This window comes from Tachysurus vachellii, chromosome 14, assembly GCF_030014155.1.
Source record: "Tachysurus vachellii isolate PV-2020 chromosome 14, HZAU_Pvac_v1, whole genome shotgun sequence".
In the NCBI taxonomy this organism is placed as follows: domain Eukaryota; kingdom Metazoa; phylum Chordata; class Actinopteri; order Siluriformes; family Bagridae; genus Tachysurus; species Tachysurus vachellii.
In genome coordinates, this window is record NC_083473.1 from 18,986,393 (window position 1) to 19,004,362 (window position 17,970).

Consider the following 17,970-nt stretch of genomic DNA (forward strand, 5'->3'; position numbering starts at 1 on the left):
ACAGACTGCGTTTCTCTGTACGAGGCGCTCGAGATCACCGTGTAAATCGAACACCTCTAGCACTACGCTCTTTGAATAAGAATGATACAATAAAGAAAAAATTCCACCTCCTTCTTTTTTAATCACATTGAGCATAACCCAGTTGGAGTTAGTTCTTTCCCGCCTCGTGATCGGATCTCTTTTCTTTAACGCACAAGGTGAAAAGCTTATAGACTTCAGTTCTACAGGCTACTGAGGATACAGAGACCTTTTTGTGTCGTGGACCTTTTGTGTTGTGCACTGTATTACCACATGACTCGTGAGATTGTGTTTGCGTAGAAAAGGAGAAGATTAGAAGCCTGTTGAGCTTTAGATTTAGATTGATATACTGTAAAATGACTTAAAACACAGTGTACAGTATATCAAACCGGTTCCCGTGGTACAGTTGCCAAAGTGGTCGAGGTGGGCTTGATATATAATGTGTTTATGATGAATGTGACATACGTTTACATTACATTTACATCATTTAGCAGACGCCCTTATCCAGAGCGACTTACATTTCAAATCAAATCAAATCTAACCAAATTTTATTTGTCACATACACAGACATACAGGGTACGACGAGCAGTGAAATGCTTTATGCAACTGTCGGTATTAGAATAAAAAGTATAAAAAAGCAAAAAAATAAAATAATTAAAAAGTATAAACTATATAAGAAAATTATATTAAAAACTATATAAAAAATATGAAAATATAAAAGGAGAAATAATGTATATACATGTATATAAATATACATATTGTAATGAACACGGAACAGAGCGGACCCAAACGCAGGATAGCATAAATAAACGGGGTTTAATGACAGAACACAAAACAGGAACACAGACTCGAGACGGGACTAAACAGAACTAAGACCACAGTAGATGCCGCGCTGCACGAGGCAACGCGGCACAGTTAAATACAAAAAAGGACAATGACACAATAAGGATCAGGTGTGATGACAGGGAGGAGCAGACGAAGGCGGGGCAGACACGTGACGAGAAACGTAAACAAACGCACGTGGCCAGAGACCGGGCAGAGTCCTTACACATATACATAAATGTGTATATTTTTTAAATATTGTCTTTAAAGTGTCCAGAGGCAGTATGGCGTGTAAATAGAGTATAAAGTTTATAAAGGAAAGGAATACACATTTTATCTCATTTTTATACAACTGAGCAATTGAGGGTTAAGGGCCTTGCTCAGGGGCCCAGCAGTGGCAGCTTGGTGGACATAGGAATCGAACATAGGGGCGACGATAGGTAACACTATTTGTGATGATTTTTTTTTAAAGGTGTTCGATTCCTGCCGCCACCATGTACTGTATGGGGGTGGGTGGGGGTGGTAGCTGATGGCTTAGCAGCCTGTCCCGTGTGTCCCCCATGAGATAGACTAAAAAGTTCCAGAGGAACCTATGTAGGAAAATTGGTCCAGGAGATGTATAGATGGATAGATTATTTTTTAAGTTAAGGCTGTAATCGTGTCTGTCTGTGATGATAAATAAAGAGCCGTGCTTTTGTCCTGATCGTTAGTTCAAACCAGACAAAGGGGGTGTTTCTTCAAGTAGGATCACCTGACACAGCTGTGCAAATGTACAGGCTGAGAAAGGAAGGAAGAAGGAAGGGAGAGAGGGAAGGGGAGGAAGGAGGGATGAAAGAAAAGAAAGGAAAAGAAAGGGAAAGGTATGGAGGGAGGGAGGGCAGACAAATGGAAAGGTATGGAAGAAGGGATGGAGGGAGGGAGGATGAAAGGAAAGGAAAGGAAAGGAAAGGAAAGGAAAGGAAAGGAAAGGAAAGGAATGGAGGAAGGGAAGGAGCAAGGGTTAGAGGGCGGAAGGAAGGAAGGAAGGAAGGAAGGAAGGAAGGTAAAGAAAGGAAAGGAAAGGGAAGGAAAGGAGGAAGGAAGGAAGGAAGGAAGGAAGGAAGGAAGGAAGGAAGGAAGGAAGAGAAAGAAAGGAGTGAGGGATGTAGGGATGCGGGGTGGCAGGAAGGAAGGGATGAAGGAAGGAAGAGAAAGGAAAGGAAAGGAATATATTTCTACATAAACATTTGTGATGTTTTTCATTTCATAAAATTAAAAACTGATCACTTTATTCACTTTATCATTCATTAACAGAATATTAGTTGTGCTGAAATGAACATATAATGAACAATAATACGAGTATTTATTTTCTATTAAAAAATGGTGAAGAAAGTCTTCTAGCTGTTGGTTAGCAAAAAGCCACAAGTGTAAGAAACAGAGAAATAGATTTGCTCTTATTTGGTTATAGATTTTTTATCTAGACCAAAATCAATCTTTTGAAAGTCTTTTGTTTCCGTTCTATTAGCAAAGGTTTTTTATTCCCAAACGATTCATTCCCTATGCTTTAGACACCAAACCACATGCTTCATCTAGTATCAAAGCATTTTTATGGATATTCATTATAATTTACTTTGTAGGCTTCCCTGTCAGGAGTGATAAACATCCTGCTAGTATATACTGCCTTAAATGAGGATGAAAGTATAACCAGAAATACAGCCAATAAAACGTCAGTGTGAGAAATGAGAGAAAAGAAAAGTCATTCCTCAGGGTGGGATGACAGCAGGAGAACACAGACTTGAGGTTGCGGCAGTGGGAAGTTCAGCCTACTGTATGAGGGAAGATATTAAAGTTTACTGTCACATCACATTGAAGGATTATTCAGTTCACTTCAAATGTTGGCCAATGGGCTGGGCAGCTTCTGAAAAAAAAAATATTTGGACAGATAAGCATTAGTAAGGAGAGAAATTAGTCCTTGACATGATGGCACATGTCCCATAAAAAGACAGATTTGTCTTCTATACACAGTACAGCTAAATATATCCAATCATTTCTCATACATAAAATCGTACGCAAATCTAGTTTACAGCTATCAATAAACATCACACTAGCAAGACTGCAGTCATACAGCTGTGAACTATGACATTTCAGACACGGCACGGCCAAAAAAAAAAGACATTTTTACTTTTAGTCAAAATAAATAAAGATGCAGAAGAAGCCACACTCTCCGATAGCTGATCGGCTAGCTCGCTAACTAGCTCACAGCGATACATACATTCAGATTAAAGGAGCGAACGGGAAAATTGGCATCTCTTCTGTCAATCATGAGGTTCATGAAAAAACTCTTTGCGTTAGTGATGATGTCACTAACTCTAACAGTTTTAGTGAGACTTTCACTAGAATTGGAATTTTATGTGGCGAAAACAGACGATTGAAGTGACACCCGCTGTCCCAGTGTGCTTACAGGAGACACAAGCACTCTTCAGTCTTGACACCCGCTTATCCAATTAAATCAGTGGACCGGATCAAAGTGTTGTCTAAATAAATTTTGTTTTTTTATTAGCCTTCCTTAATAACACTATTTCTTTGGGTCATTGTACATGCATTAGCAGTAGCACCTGCGTGACAGGCTACTTCTCTCTCTCTCTCTCTCTCTCTCTGTCTCTCTCTCTCGCTGTCACTCTCTCATCCATTTTTACATTTACACACACTTCTTTTCACCGCAGAGCAATAATTATGTATTCACTGCAGCCGGTTGTGATGCAGCTAATCACATTAGCAAGTCCTCCGGCTACAGGATTTAGGAAGAAATGTAGCAACTTACTAATGAACACAGGGGAAAGTGGATGTGCACTGGTGCACTACTCAGCCTCATCTATTCTCTCTCTCTCTCTCTCTCTCTCTCTCTCACACACACACACTGTTGTCACTGATTGTCCTTCAGAATGTCTATGCAATCCTGACAGACCTAAAAACCATGCTAACACCCAGCGGCCACACACTATTTCTGGTAAAAAAAAAAAAAAGCAGCAGTTTCCCTTCAGTGGAACTAAGAGACTTGAACCCTGCTCCAGCATGACAGTGCCCCTGTACTCAAAGCACAGAGCTCCATGAAGACATATGCCCCTTTTCCACCAAAAAGAACCGGGTGCTGGTTCAGAGCTAGTGACAGTGCTGGTTCAAAGTTGGTTCCACCTTCTAAGAACCGGTTTGTCTTTCCATCGGTTAGAGAGCCATCACAAAGCCGAGTCTGACGTCACTGTATACGTGTCACGTTTCCCAGCAACGTTAGCGCAGCAGCGGCAAACACAAACACATCAACAATGGTGGATGTTGCTCTACTGTTAATGCTTATGGCTTTGTGAACCTACATTGGCATCCAAACGCAGCGAAACCAACGTGTAAATACATTACATTGCATTATACAGTGTAATTTGTATAAACGGAGGTTGTAATCGAGAAAGTACATAACATTATTTTATCATTAACACAAAAAAAGTTAGCCTTAGCATGTAGCTACCTACTATCATGTGTGCTCACGGTAGCCCCGCCCACAGCCCCTGACACAAGCTGTTCTTAAGTCTAGACCAGCAACGTTTTGGTGCTACTTAAGATTCCACTTTTCCTGGTTCAGAGCCGGTGCTTTGGCTGTCGAAAAAGAAAGAACTGGTTCTAAATTAGTCTCCGAACCAGCACTCAAACTGCCTCGGTGGAAAAGGGGCATTACAGTGTTAAGAAATCGAGTGTCCTGCACTGAGCCCTGACTCTGACTCAACCCCAATGAACACCTTTGGGATGAACTGGAACACCGACCTCCTTACTCATACACCATCAGTGTCTGATCTCACTAATGCTCTTGTAGCTGAATGATCACTAATCCCGAGAGCCACAATCCAACATCTAGTGCAAAAACCTTCCCGGAAGAGTTTATTAAAGAGGGAATAAATCTGAAATAGAATGTTTAACACATATAAATAAAATTGATATACTCATGACCATATAGAGTAAAAGGTATATTAGCAATTTGGACAAATTAAAGGAACAGTGCTGCTTTAGTAAACAGTCTATATTTTTATAATCCTCTCTGAAAAAACAGTTTGTCTTCCCGTTTAGAAAATGATGTGGACAAATTCTATTTTTGATGGAACATCGTTTCTCCAGAACAAACAGGAACTACACGGGAGGTTGCGAAAGCAGCATGATCTTAGCCATCTATCATCATACTGTACATCTATCTCCAATAAAGGAAAAGTTTCTCATTCTGAGATCATTATATAACAAATATACGACCAGGAAGGTCGTTCTAGCCAAAATTTCATGCTCATTTTATATTTTTCCAAATTATTTTGGTTCTTTTTAGAAACAAATTCTCAAGATAAGCAACATCTAAAGCTTAAAATGAAAAACAATTGTAGACACAAATCATTGTGAACTGGATCTTTAATGAAGATATTTTTACTGGCTAAGATTTTTTTGTGATGCTCCTTTGGGAGCTTGTCACTTATTGTCTCTACTTAGAAAATTCATGAAAAATGACTTTTTGGGTAATTTCATTCAGGCAGCTGGATGGTTTATCACTTAATGTTCTAGGACTGCGACATCTGCCACATTTGCATTTTTGAAAAGTTTATGTCTTAGCATGTAGAGCAACACAGAGTTTTTTTTTTTAACTTTAGGTTTGTACCTTTACAGCACCTTCTGTGAGAGGAATATCAGTATTACAGACATCTACTGGGGTCAGAGGGCAGGGTCATCCATGATACAACATCCCTGGAGCAGAGAGGTTAAGGGCCTCGCTCAGGGGCCCGACAGTTGCAGCTTGGCAATGCTTAGACTTGAGCTCAGATCTTTCAATCGACGACTCAGATCCTTAACCACAATTGTACTGTTTTTTTTAATAACATGTTGAGCTTAGACCACTAAATTTTGTGCTTTTCGCCAGGCTCTAATGTCTTCTCTCTGCACACTTTATCAGCCTCATAATTCACGCTGTAATGCCTTTTTTAAACTACCGGGAATTCATGAACCTGCAGTGTGTTGAAACTTCACACTTTACTCTACTTTACACAAATTGCACGCAAATTCTCATCGATATCTCAAACTCTTTCTCAAATTCTTTCAAAATCAAGCAACACTAGACTGGATGTCATTGGCTGCATCATACATTTGAATGAAACTGTACCATAACTGTTATCCCTTGTCCTTCAGATACTATCCTTATCGTTGGAAATGATCATTCCCGTTCATTGCTGATCGCGATGTTATATATGATCCATAGCACAAACTTGTCATTTTAGTCTGTAATTATTTACCATCCAGACGGATTTAGTCTACAGTTTCTACCTTTTTTTTTGGCAATTGAATTCCATCAAGTCATCAAATCACTATCCACTGAAAGCACGATCCGGTCTAATATTTACACCCGGATCAATCTGAGCCAAACCAAACAGCCACGTCGAACTCAGCCGAGCAGATACTCAGCGTAGCTGTGATATGATCAACATACTGAGCGACAGCGCTGCGTGTTTCACTCAGATGAGTCCGTATTCAAATTGTTTTGACCTCTATTAAACACATCTTGTAATTCTATGGAAAGTGAGCTCGAGCAATTATTTCCTGACGCATGAACGATTGTTCTGTTCATTCCTACATCCTTCAAAAGAGTCGTACTGTATATCGTGTGGCACAGCTCTTGAAAAATGTGGAACACATCATTTGGCACAAATTAAATGGTAGAAACGGATGTCCTTCAACCCTGCGTGTTTCAGCAGGTATTTAAATAGCTGTGTGTGTGTGTGTGTGTGTGTGTGTGTTCAGAACTAAAGAAATAAACAGCTCAGTCCTCTCCCTGTCCTTTAATTGAAGTTGATTGCATGAGTGTAGGAGCAGAAAAGTGTTTAAAGTAAACTTGCCCCTTTCCACTCACTCTCCTCCATAGCATCATGTATCTGCTATAAGCATAATTTAAGTGACAGGCCTGATAGCAGCTTTAAATCATGTTCATACTAGAGGCAAAACTTAAATCATAACATCAGAGCTCCCCAGATAATTGCAAATTACATCTAGCCTCTGACATGGCATCTGTTTTCCATTTCTCTGTCGCCTGGCAGAATGCGGCAACAACAGGGCAAGCAGCAGCGGCAGCAGTGCTTTAATAAAAACATAAAGAGAAAAGTCAGGGAACGATCCAAACCCAGATGTTATGGGTTTTGCCGCATTATGATTTCGTTCTTCACACAGTTCCTGGAATGTTGAGCGTGATTTCACTTCGTTAATCAATTCAACTGTTACTGTATGACAGGGATTTTATAGGACTGGTATGGAGTCACTTTTTTTATCATAATTCCTAACAATGCAGTTTTTTTGGTATAAGAAATGAAACCTGAGAAAAAAACAACCTTAGGCTAACAAAAGCACGTACAAATGTCTGTAAACTGTTCCATTATCTATTCTATTATCTGGGCTTGTTCTCATGTCAAGTCTCTAGACTAGAAAGATTAATCTTCTTTCTAGAAATTTCTTGCTGCACGTTTTTTTTCTTAGCATCCTCCATGAAGTTAGCTGAGTCCGGATATGGAAGGGAGGATGGGATAAATATGAATGAAGACAAGACAAGAGATGAGAAGAGATAGAGGGTGTGTGTGTGTGTGTGTGTGTGTGTGTGTCTCAGGATTCTGCCCGGACTTTGGCCATGTGCCTTTTGTCAATGTTCTGTGTTCACGTGTCTGCCCCGCCCTTTTCTTTTCCTCTCCGCCTCTGCACACCTGTCTCTTATGTCTGATTAATTATTTGTACTATTTAGTTGAGCCGTGTTGCCTTGTGCAGCGCGGAATCCTCTGTTGTCTTCGTCTGGTTTGTCTTTGTCCTGTTTCGTGTTTTTTTAAGTTAATAAATCCTGTTTTTGTTAAGCTGTCCTGCATTTGGGTCCGTTTTTATCCTGCGTCCGTTACAGTGTGTGTGTGTGTGTGTGTGTGTGTGTGTTTCTTCTGTACATAAACAAATCTAGGGGGGCTCGGTGGCTTAGTGGTTAGCATGTTCGCCTCACACCTCCAGGGTTGGCGGTTCGATTCCCACCTCCGCCTTGTGTGTGTGGAGTTTGCATGTTCTCCCCGTGCCTCGGGGGTTTCCTCCGGGTACTCCGGTTTCCTCCCCCGGTCCAAAGACATGCATGGTAGGTTGATTGGCATCTCTGGAAAATTGTCCGTAGTGTGTGATTGTGTGAGTGAATGAGAGTGTGTGTGTGCCCTGCGATGGGTTGGCACTCCGTCCAGGGTGTATCCTGCCTTGATGCCCAATGACGCCTGAGATAGGCACAGGCTCCCCGTGACCCGAGGCAGTTCGGATAAGCGGTAGAAAATGAATGAGTGAATGAATAAACAAATCTAGATAAACAAGTGTGGTCTATGAGAAAAGGTTTTCCAAAGCTCCCAAAACAAACCGAAGTGATGTTTCGTCTCAGCAGATTGATGTGCTGAAGGACAGGTGAGGACCGTGTGATACCGCAATGCTCTGTTTGCTAGTTGTGAGGTGTCTTTACCTGGCTTCCAAATACAGCTTGGAGTTGTGCCCACTTCGAATGGCCTCCGTTTCTGTAAGCTAAAGTCCCCAGTGCCTGTTTATCAGCCATTGCACAGCATCGTGAAGCGCCACAGCAGCGTGACATGGGTCGATTAATCCAGCTCCAACTCCATCACTGCCAGCTCACAGCCATATCCCAAAGCACACTAATATATATGATAATAATCATAATACCACACCACAGTCAGATGCTGTAATGTCATTTCCTCTCTCATACCAAAGCAATATTTCCTGCCTGATAGTCAGCCAGCACTGTCAAAGTGTGCACGTTGTCCAGTCACCTCATGAGCGCTCATGCTTTTTAACGCTGTTTACACATCACACATGTACTCCTAATATGGCTTATAACACAACATAAGGGATTAACCCACAGTTCTTCTCACTCCCTTCTTGATTACACAAAAGACCAACCGTGATGTGTTTGCCTCCTCGGCCCTGGTGAGCTTTTCCGCGTTAGTGGCCCAGTGACCAGTTTTTCATTCAGCACATTTTTCCTCTCCATTTAATGACGTCCCCACTGAACCCAAACAACCCTGTACTGAAATATTAATGGCTACCTGCTAGGAGCTTGAGCAGCCCTGAGCAAATAGAGCATGCTGGGAAAACAGGCTGTAGTTATGTGGCGGTGAAAGAAACAAGCAACAAACAAAACCTGACTGACTTTCTGTTTAACTTCACAGCAATCCCCGGAGCCGTGTTGCTGGAGAAAAAAGAGGGAATATGGGGTGGAGAGTGAGGAATGAAATAAGACAGCTGGGTCACTCCGTGCCAGACTACTATCTATTTACTGTTGGTTGGGTTTACTGTTTGTTTGTTTGTTTGTTTGTTTGGTCACTTGATTCTTATCATTTAAGAATCTGAGAACCGTTTTTTTTTTTAATTCCCGTATTCATGAAAATTCTTAGTACTAAGAGTTTCTCCTAGTTACGAAATTCTAAGAAAATTCTAAAATTAAACAGAAGACTATAGTAAAGGTAAAATTTATTAATAAAGCATCTTAAACGTTAAAAGAGTTTAGAAGGTGAAAAAGTGTTAGGAGGACATACAGTATAAGAGACTTAAGAGTTTCTTTATCAGAGGAGAAAATTGCCGAAAGGTGAAGAGGGAGAAGAAATGTATTGCATACAATATTTAATAATGATAGTGAGTTAATAAGATGATACAGATTAGATCGTGTAAGGATTATTTTTGTGGCCAATCTTATTAGAAATAGCATCTCAGACACACACACACACACACACACACACACACAGATATATATATATATTCTTTTGCTATGGCATTTAGAGATACACTAACAGAACCAAAATGCTATAGCAGAAGAAATTATATATCATTTGTCTCTATGGCATTTCTGCGCTATGTCAGAGATATTTATATTTATCTTTATATATTTATATATTTTTATAAATATTTTTTTTTATATTTTATATATTTATAACATCTATTACATTTATAACACAAAGATATTAGCGTACCTCAAATATCTTAACATAGAGACAAAGTGAAGGCTTATAATAGACCAGATTTTAAAAGTTATATATTTATTATTGAACCAATCACAGTCTTCAAAAGAATGTGTCATACCTAGTAAGAGGGTTTAGCCCCGCTTCTTGTTATTAGCGTCTAACGTCAATTTATATAGCGACTTAACTTTCAAACTATTTTTATGGAAAACTAAATCTTGATGTTTAATATCAAAACTTACCAAAATTTGATGTTTAAGTATTAGACTGTTACAGTATTCTTCTCTACCTCTCAACTCTTTCTTGTCATTGATTGATGGATTTGAAACGTTGAGCGGCGCCGCAACCAAACGTCAAACGAAGACTTCTTTTGATAGGTGAAATGAGGTCAATCAGCACCGAACTTCCAATGCTATAAAATAAAAAATTTGGGGTAGCACCTGGGGTGGCTAATCAGATGTCAGGGGTGTTCAGTGCCACCCTGGACACCCCTCTGGCTCCGCCACTGGCTCTAAGACTGAGACAACTTCACTCTGTTGATCGCTAGCAAGAATGAGGCGAGACATCTCATAAGGCGGCAAGGTGGTAGAGCAAACGTATTATCCCACATACCCTGCTATGATTGCCGACAAAGTTTTCATATCGCTATTATCATCCATCATAAGATAAAAAAATTGTATTGAACTATCATAAATGAGAGAGTATTGTATTGTATTGTAATATTTAAGTTGAAATTTTATTATTCTTGTTCAGAATGTACATAAAAAAACAAAGGGTTATTTCTTGCACTGGGAAGCTGAGGTTTATATATTAATATCCTGTTCCATTGGGTTTTTCTCATTCTAGCTTTAAAACCTTTAGCTATTTCTAATTCCTGGCCCTAACGCGAAACAATGGCTGATGTTTATATTCAGTAACGTTCTAAAATGATATATAAGTTGACAGTTTGAGACACAGTGCTCTGATTGACACAACCTTCAGCACATGAAGCTCACACTGACGCTCTTAGTGCTCTTAAGTGTCTCTGATGGTTCGAGTAGCTTCACAAAGCAAGTCTCAGCGAGAGACAGAGACAGCACGTCCCTCATTAAAGTACGCAGCAGGAGATGAGGGTGTACACAAACAAACAAATCAAACCGACTAAACCCGACGTCAAGAGCGTTTAAACTGCCATTATAAACTTTTACAGTGGACTTTCTCTTCTGTTTTGTTCTGTTTTTCTATTCGGTGAGTGATTGTCTGAAATTGCAACAGTGCCTGTGCGTTAGCATGTAATAAACAGCACATGATCAACAGTATGAAGTACTTAGCTAATGCTAGCAAGATAACTAGCTCTGGTGGAAGAGAACAGGTTGCTTCATTGTGTTATAGCACACTGTAGGGTAAATATATAGGGTTTTTTCTTTCCAAAACGACATTTATCTCTGAGTCAAACGACTAGTTGCTAAGGTTAGCTGTATAACCTAATACGCATTTCAGAGAACAAAACTAGCATGTCTGATTGCTCAACCATGTTAGAAGTACAAAAATACACAAAGATAATGTAACTAGTTATCTCCTTAATATCGATTATTATCATAAGACAAATACAAGAACATGCACAGGTCTTCATCAGTGAACATTTGAAGATTCTGTCAGAAAGGATTTAGTGTTAAGTCTCTAATGAATTCAGTAATGAACGCTGACCTGTTAGATCCTCAGGAGCTCTTGGTTACACAATTCCATTCGACTATAAACTGTTGTAGAAAGGACATTATTTACATTTACGTAATTTACTGTCCCTTGTCACACAAATGAAGATGAGGTTTCCTTCTGAGTCTGGTTCCTCTCAAGGTTTCTTCCTCATATCATCTCAGGGAGTTTTTCCTTAGCACCATCACCGCAGGACTGATCATTAGGGATAGGTGTTAGAGATAAACAGTCATTCAATTTTAAACTTTTTATTAATTTTTTTTATACATTTTTAGTATCTCTGTAAAGCTGCTTTGAGACAAGCATGTAAAGGTTTTACACCAAATTAGCAAATAAATTAATGACTTGCCTGTTCAAGAAGAAAGACAGCATGGAAACTAAATCCATGCTTCTTGTAATTGGTAATTCTCTCTCTCTCTCTCTCTCTCTCTCTCTCTCTCTCTCTCTCTCTCTCTCTCTCTCTCTCTCTTTCTCTCTCTCACTGGTTGCTCTGGTCTGTCACCATGCAGTCAGACATATTTTTTGCCTAATGCTGGAGCATCATGATGTTATGATGACATTTCTAAGCTGGAGTATGATGTAAACATTTCTCACTAATTTCACCCATAATGCAGCACTAACTGCCAATGATTATGTTTTTAAAGAGTTTTTGCCTCCACTCAATATTTGTGTTTGTTTTTTTAATCATAAGGACATATGCCTGATACACAATGATGATATGCCTCTAACACATGATGTCAGCTGATAATTTGTATGTTGTAACTTATAACTGACACGTACACAATTATTGTATTGTTCCAGATTCAGAGGTGTGTAGGCGCAATGTTTATACACACACACACACACACGTGCATATATCTAAAATATATATATATATATATATATATATATATATATATATATATATATATATATATATATATATATATAATGTGTGTGTGTGTGTGCTGATACTATTTGTATGTGAGGGTGCACTGGATGAATCTATATTTGGACAGAAGGTTAAAGGTTAATTGCTAACCACCTTCAGTTGTTTGGAGCGTCTGAATGGAGGAACTCACTCAAAGGTTAAGGTTTCCAATATTCTCTCTTTTTTTTCCATCACTGTGTCATTGTCTCGCATACATGTGACTCACTGTATGTTTTTAGCAGTTTTGGATATAGATTGAGTCCCTGGTACACACCTAAAACAAGGAAAAGTCACTAGAGTAACACTGAGAAGTTTTCCATTTTTTTAACAGAAATGTGATTCTTTTAGGTGATTTGAATGGAATCGAACTGATTTAATATGGCTTGAAGGGCTAAATATACTTTAAAAAAGTATTTTCATAAGGTTTTTCTCATGTTTTCTAGAATGTAAAGAGTAAAAAGCAATCACCAAATTCACCATGTGATTTTAATGTTATTTAAAGCATCAGCTTGATTGCTGATTGTCAGTTTCTTACTTCAAAATAGTTCATTATGTTTCTAACACTCATGAGAGTGCTGACATAAAAAGGTCATATTATATTGGTTTAGCAATTCTAAAGCCGTAGATCATCTATGTGTGTTAATACATAGATAAGACATAACATTATGCCCACTGACAGGTGAAGTGAATAACACTGATTATCTCTTCTACATGGCACCTGATTGTAGGTGGGATATATTAGGGAGCAAGTGAACATTTTTTCCTTAAAGTTGATATGTTAGAATCAGGAAAAATTGTCAGGCATAAGGATTTGAGCAAGTTTGACAAGGGCCAATTTTTTAGGGATAAACGACTGGGTCAGAACATTTCCAAAACTGCAGCTCTTTTAGGGTGTTCCCGGTCTGCAGTGGTCAGTATCTATCAAAAGTGGTCCAGGAGAGGAACAGTGGTGAACCGGCAACAGGGCCAAGACTCATTGATGCACGTGGGGAGCGAAGACTGATCCATGTGGTCCGAACCAACAGACAATCTACTGTAGCTCAAATTGTTTAAGAAGATAATACTGGTTCTGATAAAAAGGTGTCAGAATGCACAGTGCATCGCAGTTTGTCATGTATGGAGGTGCATAGCCACAGACGGGTCAAAGTGCCCATGCTGGCCCCTATACAGTACACCATGGAAAGCACCAACAATGGGCAAGTGATCATCAGAAAATGACCCCAGGGCAATGGTAGAAGGTGGCCTGGACTGATGATTCATGTTTTCTTTTACATCATGTGGATGGCCGGGTACGTGTGCATCGCTCACCTTGGGACCACATGGCCACATGGCACCAGGATGAACTATGGGAAAAAGACAAGCCGGCAGAGGCAGTATGATGCTTTGGGCAATGGTCTGCTGGATCCATGTGGATGTTACTTTGACACATACCACCTACATAAGCATTGTTGTAGACCATGTACACACTTTCATTGAAAAGGTATTCCCTAATAGCTGTGACCTCTTTCAGCAGGATAATGCTCCCTGCCACAAAGCAGAAATGGTTCAGGAATGGTTTGAGAAGTATAATAAAAAGTTTGGGATGTAGACTTGTCCTCCAAATTCCCCAGATCTCAATCCTATAAAGCATCTGTGGGATGTGGTGAAAAAAAACAAGTCCGATCCATGGAGGCCCCGACTCAACTTACAGCACTTAAAGGATCTGCTGCTAACATCTTGATGCCAGATACCACAGCACACCTTCAGGGGTCTAGTGGAGTACCCACCTGTCATCTTACCTTCTGTGAAGTGTACTTACGATGCTTACTGTCCTATCGGCTTGTGAAATCGAACTCCATTTGTATTACAATGATTATGGAGGTGGGGCACGGTGGCTTAGTGGTTATCACGTTCGCCTCACACCTCCAGGGTTGGGGGTTCGATTCCTTCACGGAGGCCTTGTGTGTGTGGAGTTTGCATGTTTGCATGTATCCTGCCTTGATGCCCAATGACACCTGAGATAGGCACAGGCTCCCCGTGACCTGAGAAGTTTGGATAAGCAGCAGTAGAAGATGAATGAATGAATGATTATGGAGCCTCTTATGTTTCCTCAAAGTACTGCATGCGCTATTAGAAAAAGAAATAAGATAATAACGTTCAAGATACAGAGCTCTTCCATGTAAAGTCAAAGTTGAATAAATCCTCTAATATCACCTTCATGTTTTGACATATAAGCTGTTCATAAATTCTCCAGCTGTGCTTTATAAAATATTGATGCACTCCATATTATTCAAGGCATTATGTACATAACCTCTCGAGTAAAACGTCTCACAGACTGTATATATAATTGCCTGTAAATAGCATATTTATTCAGTTCATTTTTACTTCCATCTCTCCCCACTACGCTCTCTCTCTCTCTCTCTCTCTCTCTCTCTCTCTCTCTCTCTCTCTCTCTCTCTCTCTCTCTCTCTCTCTCAGTGGTAGTCTCCTCCAAAGTGCAGGCTTAAAATTAAAATGTCCATTTCACAAGTTGTCTTCTCTAAGAACCCTGAAAGCCTTTAATTTAATAGAAATATCTTTCCCATCCTCTACTTATTAGACTTAAAGCTATCAGAGAAATGTTAAAGGATAAAAAATGACAGAATAATGTATTCACCTACTGCTTTGTGGCTTTAGTTTGCAGCAAATCCTGTCCCGTGTTTGTGACTTTCAGAATGTCCGAGCAGAAACAACAGCGTGAACATATGGTTGGATATTTTGTGCTAAAACACTGCAGAGATTTGTCTCTGTGTCCTTGTCTATTTGTTCTGGACATTGACTTGTGACTGTATTAGTATTAGCGACTGGATAGCAGCCAATCTACCACCTTTACCAAATTCAACCTGCCCCTCTCTCTCTCTCTCTCTCTCTCTCTCTCTCTCCCTCCCTCTCTCTCTCTTGCTATCTCTCATATTTATATAGCATTAACAATCAGGCTTAATTTGTGTATTATAAACGAATCCAATGCACAAGAACAAGCTTGCTATTCTTTTTTCTGACAATTTTCCTATTAAGTCACCTTAATCTAAACTGTATTTATTCAACCTCCAAGCTCCAGCTTTAACGGTTCGATCCTGAGTTCAGGTTACTGTCTGTGTGGAATTTCACACAGATTCGTGTACATTTCCTTTACATTCTCTAGGTTCCTTTTTAAACATTCCACTTAATAAAGCGGTGAGTATAAATTGGCCCAAGGTGCAAATGTGTGTGTCTGTGGTGCCCTGAAAGGGACTGGTGTCCCAGCTATAGTGTAGTCCTGTCTTACCCAAAGATGGTCTAGTGCCAGCACGTTGCAAGAGAAATATTTATTTAATTTATATATTTATAATTATTATATAATTTATAAGAGTATTTTAATGCTAAGGGCAGAGGTGAGAAAAGTGAGAAATAGAGTATACTATACACCTTTATATACTTTTAGTATTCATTTCCATTTCCAGTGACACGTACTTTAGTCAAACACTTGGCTTAATCTGTCTAGGAAGCTACTGAGTCCCGCAGTAAAGAAGCATCACTGACACAAATCCCCATTCTGAAGGGATGGATGGATGCTCAGGCGCATAGGAGTGTGAGGTAGGCATTGCCCCAGGCTGATCACCCACTCCAACACAAAGCAGTTTTTTACCAAGCTTACTAGAGACAGAGGGAGAAAGAGAGTGAGAGAGAGAGAGAGAGAGAGAGAGAGAGAGAGCGAGAGAGAGAGAACATTAACGCCATGCATGCTAAAACACATTAGCAGTGCCTTCAGCTGATCTGACAGGCACATCTTTCTCTTCTCTCTCTCTCTCTCTCTCTCTCTCTCTCTCTCTCTCTCTCTCTCTCTTTCATTAATCTACATCATTCTTATAGAAGATTACCTGTGATTGGTTTTATGGGCATTAATTAACTGCATTATACCACAGATCATAAAATCTAACAAAAAAAACTTCTCACCAAGTCTTCATGCCTGCCAGGAGGGTGAAGGTAATGTTTATTAACATCTACGCGACAGTGCTTTGATTATGCTAGTGTCACTCCATAGAGAGAAAGAAACCACGGCGGGCTGTCCGTCAACAAAGACGTACGTCACTCTCGATACGTTTTCTGCGGCCACGGACAGTTTGACAAGTGCGTAACATAGACTCTGACAGCTTAATGCTGGAAAAGCAAGATACCAATTCAAAGCTAGTCAATTACAGCAGCTTAAAATAAAACCGGGGGAGAAAAAAAAGAGAGCAGTCTAATTCTACAGAGGTTTGCTTTCCTCCTGGGCTCCACGCTTGAGAAATGAACTCTAACATCAACATTTTACTGAACTGCCAGCTTTCAGTTTCTGTGCCAAATGGGATGATATAAATTATGTAAATTAGAGAATTGTAGAGGAAAAAAAAAGCTAGTTAGTATATGGTGTGGGTATAATTTGTATAATTGATGCCGGAAGTGAAAGAGTAATAATTGGACATGTGGTTTGGGAACGGCTAAAAACCAAAATCAGATAGAAAAGTGGAAGGATTTCCACTGCTGATTAGTAGCCTTTTGGTCCTTTAAAAAACTTTGAAGACATGAAAATCTTGAGAATTAGCTGAACAGAGAATATCATTGAGCTTTAAATATTCGTAAAGCTTAACAATCTTCCGTTGAGCTCAAAATATATGCTTTATTTCATTTTATATCAGATCATCCTTAAAATGATTTAATATATCCTTAAAAAACATTGCTGATTAAATATTCATGCATTCATCCATCTTCTACCGCTTATCCGAACTACCTCGGGTCACGGGGAGCCTGTGCCTATCTCAGGCGTCATTGGGCATCAAGGCAGGATACACTCCTGGACGGAGTGCCAACCCATCACAGGGCACACACACACTCTCATTCACTCACGCAATCACACTACGGACAATTTTCCAGAGATGCCAATCAACCTACCATGCATGTCTTTGGACCGGGGGAGGAAACCGGAGTACCCGGAGTAAACCCCTGAGGCACGAGGAGAACATGCAAACTCCACACACACAAGGCGGAGGCGGGAATCCAACCCCCCAACCCTGGAGGTGTGAGGCGAACGAGCTAACCACTAAGCCTCCATGCCCCCACTGATTAAATATAATATACAATATTGTTACTTCTTTAATAAATACGAACAAATTGCCTGATTTCAATTCATTTACACATTTAAAACTGACTCGATTAATTCTGGTGATCCAATGCAACCGGGACAGGATACAATCCAAGCATTGAACTGAGCAGTCGAGTCTCTTACTGGCTCTCTTGAGATTTTTGTCATTTTCTCAAAGCACTAATCATAGCCAAGGTACTACTACAACATAAAAATATCCATATTTCAATATTTAATTTCCTGTTCAAGACCGAAACAAGCAGCAAGAAATAAATATAAATAAAAACTTAAAGGCACATTAAAAAAAATATTAGATTGAGATTCACACACACGGATGAAGCTTATCAGATTTCATACATTTTACCAGAAGTAGAGCTCCACTGCATACGTAT

At 39.7% G+C, this 17,970-nt stretch overlaps 1 protein-coding gene across 3 annotated transcripts in view; it reads left to right on the top strand.

Moving 5' to 3' along the window:
* chrm2a (cholinergic receptor, muscarinic 2a) overlaps positions 1–17,970 on the top strand; it is a 108,273-nt gene that overhangs the window by 64,599 nt on the left and 25,704 nt on the right. The gene's annotated exons all lie outside the window — the stretch shown is intronic.